This window comes from Helianthus annuus, chromosome 5 (genome assembly GCF_002127325.2).
Source record: "Helianthus annuus cultivar XRQ/B chromosome 5, HanXRQr2.0-SUNRISE, whole genome shotgun sequence".
NCBI classification, from domain to species: Eukaryota; Viridiplantae; Streptophyta; class Magnoliopsida; order Asterales; family Asteraceae; genus Helianthus; species Helianthus annuus.
Window position 1 is genome coordinate 159,428,564 of NC_035437.2, and position 12,736 is coordinate 159,441,299.

Below are 12,736 nucleotides of genomic sequence, written 5' to 3' on the forward strand. Positions count from 1 at the left end.
TTTAAACGCCTGTTTACGACTGCAAACGCAGCCGCAAACGGCAGCGATATCGCTGCCGTTTGCGGCTGCGTTTGCAGCCGTTTAAACGCCCGTTAGGGACCTACGCGACGATCTTAGTTTTGACGCTCGTAAGGCGCGTACGGTCCTAACGAGCGTCGAAACTAAGTTCGTCATTAAAATATATATTTTTTTTATTATTTAGTCGAAGTCGAACCGTAAGGCGCGTAGGTCCCTAACGAACGTCGAAACTAAGTTCGTCGTTTTATATTTTAACGACGAACTTAGTTTCGACGTTCGTTAGGGACCTACGCGCCTTACGGATCGACTTCGACTAAATAATAAAAAAAGTATAATTTAACGACGATCTTAGTTTTGACGCTCGTAAAGCGCGTAGGTCCGTTCGAGAGTCGAAACTAAGTTCGTCGTTAAAATATATATTTTTTATTATTTAGTCGAAGTCGAACCGTAAGGCGCGTAGGTCTCTAACGAGCGTCGAAACTAAGTTCGTCGTTTTATATTTTAACGACGAACTTAGTTTCGACGCTCGTTAGGGACCTACGCGCCTTACGGATCGACTTCGACTAAATAATAAAAAAAGTATAATTTAACGACGATCTTAGTTTTGACGCTCGTAAAGCGCGTAGGTCCGTTCGAGCGTCGAAACTAAGTTCGTCGTTAAAATATATATTTTTTTATTATTTAGTCGAAGTCGAACCGTAAGGCGCGTAGGTCTCTAACGAGCGTCGAAACTAAGTTCGTCGTTTTATATTTTAACGACGAACTTAGTTTCGACGCTCGTTAGGGACCACTTGTGTCAATTTTTGAAACATCAGGGACCATTTTGTAAAAAATTGAAACTTCAGGGACCAAAGTGTAAATATATCAAAAAAGGGACCATTTGTGTCAATTTTTGAAACTCCAAGGACCATTTAAACCAAATTTTTTTAAACATATTTTTTTTATAATTTTTTAGTCAAAGTCGAACCGTAACCGGCGTTTGAACGACGTCTAAACCGGCAGCCGTTTGGGGTTGCGTTTGCAGCCGTAAACCGGCGTTTAAACGGCTGCAAACACAGCCCCAAAGGGAAGCGATTTCGCAGCCGTTTGCGGCTGCGTTTGCAGCCGTTTAAACGCCCGTTTACGGCTGCAAACGCCGCCGCAGACGGCAGCGAAAACGCAGCCGTTTGCGGCTGCGTTTGCAGCCGTTTAAACGCCCGTTTACAGTCGTTAAAATATATATTTTTTTTATTATTTAGTCGAAGTCGAACCGTAAGGCGCGTAGGTCCCTAACGAGCGTCGAAACTAAGTTCGTCGTTTTATATTTTAATGACGAACTTAGTTTCGACGCTCGTTAGGGACATACGCGCCTTACGGTTCGACTTCGACTAAATAATAAAAAAAATATAATTTAACGACGATCTTAGTTTTGACCCTCGTAAGGCGTATAGGTCCGTTACGTGCGTCAAAATCCTTAACGAGTCAAAAATATATTGTTTTTTTTTATCCTCATTTAATCGATGTCGTCTGATTATTATTTACTGACTGGTTTCCATTTATGCAGGTATTTGCACAAGATAATTTCCACTTCGATCACTGCTCGAAACAAAATCCGGGAGTGGTGTACGAGTGGTGACTTGTTCTTTTTATATTGCCTCTTATACAAGAGGCCGTGCGCTCTCGCCTACGGGTTGGCGCAGTATTTCGCCTCCGCGCATCATCGACAGGAGCGCGGAATGCTATTCGGCGGCGCCTACGTGACCAAGATAGCCCATTCGTTGGGCTATCATCCGGAGAACGACCGCGGCCGTGTAGGCCCGGCGACACAGCCAAAGCGGATGGGGATGAACACAGTAAACGGGATGCAAATTACCAAAGACTTTCCATGCGGGAAGCGGTTAAAGAAACTGGACGGCACGCAATACCAGCTTACGCAACTGCCAGAAGAGTTCCCTCTGTTTTATCCCCCGCGCGATCCGGAGCCGCCGGAGCCGCATGTGCCGGCCGCCGTTATTCCGCAGCCACCACAGCCGCGTGGACCACCCGGGGCGCCCCAGTTCCCACGCCATGTTTGGCCCGGTGCTGACCCGTCACATGAGCGGCTGCTTCGAAACGTTGAAAGAAACAATTATTTGTTAGAGTGGGTGGCTGCGGCGCTGCAGCAGCAGCGACAGCATGACGGGTTACCTCCACTACCCTTCATTGCGGATGCGGACTGGGATCAGCATCAGCAGCAGCAACAGCAGCATCAGGAGCAGCAGCAGCAGCATCAGGAGCAGCAGTAGTATTTTATCATTTTGTTATGTATGTACAAACTTTGTTATGTATTTTGTTATGTATATATCAAACTTCGGTGTAAACAGTTTCACATATTTTGAAATGTTATATTGTGGATACGATAGGCAGGTTATAAAAAATTCTGGCAGGTTATTTAAAGTGTTTTGTTGTATAGATAAACTTCTGGAAGTCGTACCGTAAAGCGCGTAGGTCCCTAACGAGCGTCGAAACTAAGTTCGTCGTTAAAATATAAAACGACGAACTTAGTTTCGACGCTCGTTAGAGACCTACGCGCCTTACGGTTCGACTTCGACTAAATAATAAAAAAAATATATATTTTAACGACGAACTTAGTATCGACGCACGTAAGGCGCGTACGGTCCTAACGAGCGTCGAAACTAAGTTCGTCGTTAAAATATATATTTTTTTTATTATTTAGTCGAAGTCGAACCGTAAGGCGCGTAGGTCCCTAACGCGTCGAAACTAAGTTCGTCGTTAAAATATAAAACGACGAACTTAGTTTCGATGCTCGTTAGGGACCTACGCGCCTTACGGTTCGACTTCGACTAAATAATAAAAAAATATATATATTTTAACGACGAACTTAGTATCGACGCACGTAAGGCGCGTACGGTCCTAACGAGCGTCGAAACTAAGTTCGTCGTTAAAATATATATTTTTTTTATTATTTAGTCGAAGTCGAACCGTTTGGCGCGTAGGTCCCTAACGAGCGTCGAACTAAGTTCGTCGTTTTATATTTTAACGACGAACTTAGTTTCGACGCGTTAGGGACCCAGGTGCCTTACGGTTCGACTTCGACTTCGACTAAATAATAAAAAAAATATAAATTAACGACGAACTTAGTTTCGACGCACGTAAGGCGCGTACGGTCCTAACGAGCGTCGAAAGTAAGTTCGTCGTTAAAATATATATTTTTTTATTATTTAGTCGAAGTCGAACGGTAAGGCGCGTAGGTCCCTAACGAGCGTCGAAAATATATATAGGTCCCTGATGTTTCATAGATTGGCACAAATGGTCCCTGTCAGGGACTATTTTTGTAAAAACTGAAACTGAGAGACTAATTTTGTACACCAGTTAACTAATACGCTGCGTATTGATCAATACTCAGCGTATACGGAAGGCCATATACGCTGCGTATTGGTCAATACGCAGCGTATATAAAACTGGAAAACTTTTGATACTTCAAACCCACCCAAATGACCCCATTTTTTCCAGATGTTTTTATACGCTGCGTATTGACCAATACCCAGCGTATTAGTTAACTGGTGTACAAAATTAGTCACTCAGTTTCAGTTTTTACAAAAATAGTCCCTGACAGGGACCATTTGTGCCAATCTATGAAACATCAGGGACCTATATATATTTTCGACGCTCGTTAGGGACCTACGCGCCTTACGGTTCGACTTCGACTAAATAATAAAAAAATATATATTTTAACGACGAACTTACTTTCGACGCTCGTTAGGACCGTACGCGCCTTACGTGCGTCGAAACATCAGGGACCATTTTTGTCAATTTTTGGAACTTCAGGGACCATTTTTGTCAATTTTCGAAACTTCAGGGACCATTTTTGTCAATTTTCGAAACTTCAGGGACCTTTTTTGTCAATTTTCAAAACTTCAGGGACCATTTTTGTCAATTTTCAAAACTTCAGGGACCATTTTTGTCAATTTTCAAAACTTCAGGGACCATTTTTGCCAATTTTTGAAACTTCAGGGACTATTTTTGTCTATTTTTGAAACCTCAGGGACTATTTTTGTAAAATTTGAAACTTCAGGGACCAAAGTGTAATAATAATTATAGAGCATAAATGGAAGGATGCGAAATCGAGCATAAATTGTAATTGTTTCCATGAGTAAACGGATGTGGCATTCCCGGCCGAGTGGTTAGTGCGTTGCTTTGTATACGAGAGGTCGTGAGTTCGAAACCGGTTAGGGGCCGGTTCCTTAAAGAGGAACCCCCCTTTTTATTGTTTTTGGGACTTAACTGGACTAACTGAGTTCTCTAACTCAGTTAGTGAATAGGATGCGTATTGATCAATACGCGTCATAGAAAAACCTTGTTTTCTGTGCAATGATTGGTTATCAGGCACTGAGATCTAGGGTTTATCTACGCTGCGTATTGGTCAATACGCAGCGTATAGGGTTAACCCAATACGCTGCGTATTGACCAATACGCAGCGTAGATAAACCCTAAATTTTGCTAGGGTTTGATGTGCCAATAGGCACACTCTTAAAAAAACAATCATCACCAATACCAGTGAATTATTAAGAATCATGAAAGAAAATACAGTTTCCATAATAATTGCTCGTAAAAGAAACTCTTTGTAAGATATTATAACAGTTGCAGGTTTTAGATAGTAAAATGTCAAATTTACCCTTACAATTAAGAAATCTATCAATTGGAAAATTTGCATATATGATATGGTTAAAGGGGCACTCAGGAAAAAAGGTAATTATTTGACATTCACTTGTGGGAAAAAAATCCAAGATGTTCTTTGCCTTGATAAGTACACGTAGTACTTCAAGTATTCCAATGGTTATCTAAACCTTTTTTTTCATTGACAAACCATTCATAACTCACTTTACTAACACTTGTATGTTCAAATATTGAAATTCATTCAGCATATCGAGATTGAGACAACATTTATGTTACCACCTAAAACATTATGACCCATAAACAATAACTATATACCTTTCCTAAATGGCTTAAAAAACTGAAAATAAACAATATTAATAGATAAAATATTACGTGTTAGTCCTTTAGGAATACTAACTACAGTTGTGTTTTGCCACCATTTTCCTAATCTTATTGCTTCTTCCCAACATATCCATATTTCAATATAATCTAAAAAGTACCTTTCTATATATTCATACCCATAAAATTTAAACTAATTAGTTAACGAATTGCTGGCCAAAATAAAGAAAAAAATAAATAAAAATAAAAATTGGCTTGTGAATCAAATGCTTACTTTCAATGTACTTGCTGAATATGTATTAGGATGATAGTTACAACTAATATGTAATCTGACCCGATACATCTGACCAAAACTCCTGAATCCTTACAGTTGACCAGAACTCTATGTGGCGATCTGATCCATGATATGTCAACTGCAAGCTAACCAAGAATCCAAGCCGTAGTCTAACCCGCAAGAGGGACCTTTCTAGACTATTTAACAGAAACTTAGAACCTACGTTTAAAGGCAAAAGAGATAAATAAAATTATTAAAATCACCAGCAAATCAAATCATAAAATAATGTTTTTGGCCTTATCCATATTATATTTTACAGTATAATCAGCATTATTCTATTTGCCAAGACATCTAAGTATAAACTCTAAAAAGATGAAGGAATATAAACATGAAGCAAGAACTTGTGCATCTATCTATGCGCTTTCTAATTAGCATCCTTATGTGCGGGACTTACATATAGAAAGTTACAAACTACCCGAGAACTAAAATGTAGAATATAAAACGTGGGTTGAGATCCTGTACAAACAGTGCTAATTATAAGAACCGTAAGAACAGATCTGAACCATTGTTAATTTAAATCAAGGGTTGATATTGATTATAAATAAAACTCTTATAATTAAAAATTACTACTAACAAATTAGGGGTAATTTTGTAAAATTGCTAGTCATTTGACCATTTTCTATTAAATACAAATTCCACCAAGGTTTTTTAAACTAAAATAACTTTTATATACTTCATTATTTTTTTTAAAAATATATCCCATAAAATCAAGTATTTTTTTATCTTTAATATGAGTACCATATTGCTATACCTTTTTGTATTTATAAAAGTGTTTTTTAAAAAAAGTTAACAAAAGGTGTTTTATATTTGTGCTAATAAGGTGCTGATTATGTGTTAATTACAAAATAATACAAACAAACACCAAAAGTAGATATAATCAGCACATCTGGTGTGCTGATAATGGAGAACGATTGAAGATGTTGTGCTAATGTCGTTTATGTTGATAATGGAGAACGATTCGAGGACGATGTGCTGATAATGAAGAACGATTAATGATGTTGTGCTAATTATATAGTGTTGTGCTGATTATATTTTTTGTAATTATTTTTAATTAATTATAAATAAATATGGTCAAAAAGTCTAAATTACCCCTAAACTATTTTTTTATTGATGGACACTTGTCAATTATGTATTGGTTCTTATGGTTCTTACAAACTTAAGTGTTTGTATTTGATCCCATTCCTATAAAACGTAATCTTTAATAACATTCCCTTGTTAAAAAAAAAGACTCGATCAATAAGAACAAATAAAAAAAGTCATCTACCTTATTTAAATCTTTATTATTTGTTTTCTATTTATAATAGGAATTTATGTCTTCGATAAATTAAGTCATATTATAACTCATGCAACTTCATAGGATGCATATACTAAACCAGAAACCAAAGAATGCAGTAATTTGATCTAAAGTAGTTTTTTTTCTAATGGACCAAACAAATAAAAATAAACAAAAATTTGGCTTACAATGGTCGATATCAGCCCGTAAACCAAGCCAGCCTTCAGTTTTTAAAGGTTTCTTCAAGTAAATTGCAAGCAAAAATTGCACGTATAAATCCAAAATCAAACATCAAGAGCCTTAATCCTGCGGATATCAATACCAAATCACAACATAGCAAACGCAAATACGAAAAATTAAAGCACACAAATGTTAGGGTTTACCTTGAAGCAAAAATAGTTGCATAGTAATAGCGCAGATGATTAAAATTGACTGCCTGCGGCCACCCGAACTGCAAAATGGAAGAGTGGATGCCGAAAAACAGAGAATAGATTTATATTGATAATGGGTCAGAAGAAAATACTAAAAAGCTAGGTTAAAAACAGACGGGTCAAAGAGTTTAAAGGGACTTTATAATATGCCCAAGGTCCCAAGCTTTAGTATTTACATCCGCTTAAGATATTTCTTTATATATATTTGTAGGATGATGAAGTACCAACCATATAGCTAAACAATGAGAGTCCGAAAGGCGATTAATCATATTTATTTTAAGCGTATTTGTCCCATTTAAGAGTAAAGGTTGGCATTTTTTCGATAAAAAGTTATTACACCAACCTGCAGAACATATCCTATCGACCACCTGCTATATTTTTCTATTATTTAGCATCAAAGAAACTGAGTAGCACACTATAGATTTATAACTTTCTTTAAAGGCAGGACAAAAAGCTTTCGTGCTGACCCATTTCAATCTAGGGATGAGCATGGTACTGGTACCGTACCGAACCGGTGGTCCGCTACTGAAAATACTGGTATCAAAATTTGTCAAAATTGGGTACCGGTATTTCTAGTCTTGTTGCTTCTTCCCACGTATCCATATTTCAATATAATCTAAAAAGTACCTTTCTATATATTCATACGAATAAAAATTAAACTAATTAGCTGACGAATTGCTGGCCAAAATAAAGTAAAAAATAAAATAAAAATTAAAATTGGCTTGTGAATCAAATGCTTAATTTCAATGTACTTGCTGAATATGTATTAGGATGATAGTTGCAACTAATATGTAACCTGACCCGATACAGCTGACCAAAACTCTTGATGATCTGATCCATGAAATGTCAGTTGCAAGCTAACCAAGAATCCGAGCCGTAGTATTTAATAGAAACTTAGAACCTAAGTTTAAAGGCAAAAGAGATAAATAAAATTTTTAAAATCACTAGCAAATCAAATCATAACTTTCTTTAAAGGCAAGACAAAAAGCTTTCGTGCCGACTCATTTCAATCTAGGGATGAGCATGGCCGTACCGTACCGAACCGGTACCGTACCGTACCGAACCGGTACCGTACCAAACCGGTACCGTACCGAACTGGTATTGAAAATACTGGTACCGAAATTTATCAAAACTGGGTACCGGTACCAGTACCAAATGTTCATCCCTATTTCAATCCGAATTTGTTGGTTAGTTTGTTAGGTCCGTTGTTGCTCACCTCTAGTAGTGGTGTTAATACTTTCGCAATTCCGTCTAGTTTTTTGAAATTTAATTATTAAGTTTATAAGTGGAATTAGTTGAGTACACCGTGATGTTATTGCAGATAAGCATGTGTAGTTTCAAATATCAATAGTTAGGCTAGAACATCTAATAGATTGGAGAAAATCAAGATAAAAAAACACCTTAACCTAGCCCATCTAACTAACTCAATTAGAAATAATTCAGTTAATTGAGCCATTTTAACCTTTAACCTCATTGAATTTAGATGAACTAAAGAAACAAAGATGATGGTTACACGAGTTATGATTTCACTTCTAAGCTGGTTGATGTGTAGGAAACCTTGAATAAACTACATCATTAGTGCTGACATCAGATGTTGTAGAAACCTGCATATAAACAAACAGTTCGGGTCACATAAGTCGTAGCGTATTTTGTATCAATACTGGTTACCTTGTATAGGAACAACTTCCTCCATTATTGGCATATCCTCTGCCTCTTCTTGAACACACAACTTTGTCTTCAAAAGTCAAACTTGAACCCACCTCTACTCTAGGATCAATCATATATAAAAACTTTTTCATTCCAACAAAGTTTTCTACACATACAACAATTCAACTTTCTATTATATAATAATACAAAACTGATTTGCAACATAGGAATGCCTATATTATTTGAAATATAGGTTACATACGCAGAAGTTATTATAACCCATAATCATTCTCACATATGTAAGGGAAATATTATTGATCACTCTTTGCCCGTTTATAATTTCCATGACCAATGTAAAAAAGAATATATGTGTTTTAAACACATTTAGTAATAAATTGACTTCCTATGAAAACAAAGTGAAGATTTTCATAATTTTAGAATGAAACCATCCACATTCATCCTAGTAATTTAATTAATTAATGGCAGCAAAGAAAAATACTAATGAAATTAAGCAAAACTTCTACTAAACCAAACACATAAAGAAGATTCATAGAGAAAACTGAAAAAATTACATACCTAGAAGTGTTTAATAAAGCTTCCGTTCCCCTTCTCTGCACAAACCATAAGATGATTACTTCTCCTTTCTCCGCTGGAAACTATATTGCTTTCTTCTTTTTCTTTCAGTGCAGATATTAACAACAAAACTTGAAAACCCTTAAAAAAATACCATTACGTTTGGATGATGAAGCTTTGACAAAATTACAGCTTCTCGCGAGAACTCTACTGTCTAGAATTAGAAATATATACATAAGATACATAACTTTTATTTAATCAAAGATAAGATGTAAACGATACTTACTAATCTTTCTTGTTCAGATGGCTGCCCTACAAAGCATCTTTTCTTAATGCGTTTAATCGCAACTGCCGTTCCCCTCCATCCCCCAAAGAACAAATTAAATCAATAATAATAATGAGATAAAACATGACTAATCAACAAACACATGACTTACTTGGTTGTATCATCGACAAAATCTAACATTTATGATGAAGACACAGATTAGAATCAGATTCACATAGGTGCGAATGAGAGGCAGAGAGCGAGTGATTGATGAGGGAATCAAAATAACGAATCGAAACCCTAAATTTTCAAGAGTATTCCATTAATATAAAAAATCTAATAGAATCAACAATCATATTTAGTTTGCTTGAAGAAATCGTATACATGATTGAGAGAAATCCACATAAATAGGATCAAGGATCGAGTGTATACAAACCTGTTGATTGAAGAAGAATAAGTAGATGGATTGGATGAGAGAAAGGGGTTTTTGGAGCAAAACCCTAGATCGCGAGTGAAGGATCGAGTTCGTGACGAAACTTGAAGAGGCTTTTACAAATTCCTTCAAAAAGCCATTTGAGTCGGAGCTGTGAAACGACAACAGGTTAGGAAGCAGAAGAAAGATTCTAGGTATGGAAAAGATGGCATCGTCATAGAGGGAAATCAAAACACAAAATAAGTAATCAAGCATGAAGAATCATCAATATATATTGCAAAATTTATGTTGATCTACAAATAACATGTTCGATTTACCTTATCAGACGTTTGAGATTGAGAGAGGAAGCTTGGAGAAGACGCTGAATCTTGGAAACCCTAGTATGTGAATGAAAGGAGCGGGTTGTTCTGTATATATGGAATGAACATATCAGACCCAAATGTGTGATTCGGATCCCGTGTCGGGTTAATTCAAGGGAAATGAGGAGAATGCATATTTTGGCGGGAAAATGAGTTTTAGAGGCCCTAGGAGGGGGACATGTGTCCTCTAATTAAGGCTTTTATTAGGTTGTATAGATGAAAGATTACAGCTTCTGTCCAGAGTTTTATGTCGACTTGTAAAGGCTGTGTCTTGGCCAAAATGTGATGAAACTGAGTGGTTCTTGAGTCTAGAGTCAAGTTCAAAGAAATAGCTTCAAACCCAACCAGTTTCATATTTTACTTATGAGTTTTGATTGGTCAAAAGATTTAAATAAAATCAAAGGTCGAAGTTGTGTTTTTCTACAGAAATTGCAGTTCATTATGGGAGTCATAACTCGGTCAATATTTGGAGTTAATATCCAAAATTTTTAATGTAGATAATCCTAAGAGATTATGAGATTATCCAACTGGAATTTTGTTAAACAGAGCAATGAGGAGTTTTATATAAATTAAACCGTAAACAGTCATCTGAAGATGACAATTTTGACCTTTATGTGTTACATGATATTTTGTGATTTTTCTGTGCACATTTAGACCTTGAGAAAAATAGACAAGTTCAACCGGACTAGTTAGCACGTCTCATAAAATATTCATGAGACTTGACTTATGTGAATGATGAATCCCTAGTGACTTGACTAACAATAAAACGGTAAACATATCAGGACATAGTTAACCACAACCTTCGTAGTCACATAATTCTAACCGAGCAAAACTAAGGTGAGTTCACTGCCCCTACTCACTTTTAAAATTATTTAAACACAAGGGGAGAAAACATGCACAGCATTACGGTAAAGTAATTTACACGTTAATTAGAGTTTTTGTTATATTATTATGGTCACTAGAGTGAAACAATATCACAAGTTAAGTCCTTACATTCTCGGACCTTTAGTATTGGATAGCGAGGAAGTTTTGAGTAGTACTACTGGGTTTGACAAGCCCTACCAGGGTTGGTCGCGCTAACCCGACCGGTCAAGGTCGAATGGGTGTAAAATTAGCGTAACCTTCCACCATATAGTGATAGATATAGTAACAAGGAAAACAACGCATAACACAGTCAGCTTCGGTGTCGAACACTTAGTGACATAATACATAGGTTAGAAACCGATAGATATGACAACAAACTATTAATAACTACTAATAAACACAAACAGTGAAACAAACATTATTTGATAAACCTGTGAACTCACTCACCATTGTTTACACTTTTTTTTGCATGTGTTTCTTAGGTTGCTAAGGTATCACACATCAGGACTAGAATGCATCATGGAGTCGCGTTGATTTAGACTCAGCTTTAGTTATAATAGTTATTTTGATTTTGTAGTTATTATGCTTCTGCAACTAAATTGTGTAAACAGTATTTTCTCATGAATGAGCAAATATGAAAAAAATGAAACTCATATAGTGGTCGTTCAATATGACTAATGATTGTGATCCTAGTTTGTCACATGCATCGCGGTAGAAGTCCACATGTGGAATTTGAGGGTGTGACACTTTTATTTTATTATTAGGTTTCCTAAGTCTAGTCTAGTATGTTTCTTGGGCATCAAGGTTTGTTTAGTATACATAGGAGTTATAGTTTAGGGCTTATGTAGCTTCAGTTTTAATCAAAGAATTTTCTCTTGTTAAATCCATTGTTTGCTTGTGTTGAAGAAGGCCTGATTTTCAACAACTGGTATCATAACGGTTCATCAATTTGGGGGGCGTGTTATCTTCAAGAAAGTATGGCTAATCCGGATAATCAGGCGTTAGTTACCGTTAAGGAGAACAACACTATGGCTCTTCAATGTCTGGTGTAATCTTCAACAAACTACACAGTGTGGGCTATGAGGATGAGGGTTACATTCATTGTTCATGGGGTGTGGGAGTAAATAGAACATGGTACGGATGTGGATGCCAAGAATAATAATATTGCAATAGCTCTGATGTTTCAAGCTATACTCGAAGAGCAGATTTTGCAAGTTGGAAATCTCAAAACAACAAAGGAGACGTGGGATGTTCTAAAAACCCATAATCTTGGTGCAGATCGGATCAGAGAGCCGAGACTTCAAACTTTAATGGCAGAGATTGAAAATCCGAAGACGAGTATCAAAGTGCCATAAACGAGTTTGCTAATAAGTTGTTAGGGTATGCCTCTCAAGCCGCCTCACTTGGCTCGGTGATAAAAGAAAACAAGCTAGTCAAGAAATTCCACAATAGATTATCGAAGCGGTTCATTCATATAATGGATTCAATAGAATACATTGTGGACTTGAAGACCATCGGCTATGATGATATCATGGGTCGGCTTAAAGCTTATGAAGAAAGGGTCA

At 36.6% G+C, this 12,736-nt stretch overlaps 1 long non-coding RNA gene across 11 annotated transcripts; it reads right to left on the reverse strand.

Annotated features, from left to right (window-relative positions):
* Window positions 1–5,214: 5,214 nt before the first annotated feature.
* On the reverse strand, window positions 5,215–10,374 carry LOC110941414. 11 transcript variants are annotated; one of them, XR_002594061.2, is made up of 12 exons: window positions 10,266–10,374; window positions 9,952–10,099; window positions 9,688–9,815; window positions 9,537–9,609; window positions 9,405–9,464; window positions 9,254–9,288; window positions 8,699–8,843; window positions 8,544–8,634; window positions 7,832–7,931; window positions 6,983–7,050; window positions 6,788–6,905; window positions 5,215–5,485 (listed from the first exon to the last, which is right to left on the reverse strand). It is a non-coding gene; the product is annotated as an uncharacterized LOC110941414 (long non-coding RNA). The 11 variants fall into 11 exon arrangements; XR_002594060.2 differs by having other exon boundaries at window positions 7,827–7,931; XR_004893455.1 differs by having other exon boundaries at window positions 6,983–7,931; window positions 9,411–9,464; window positions 9,537–9,598.
* Window positions 10,375–12,736: the final 2,362 nt, after the last annotated feature.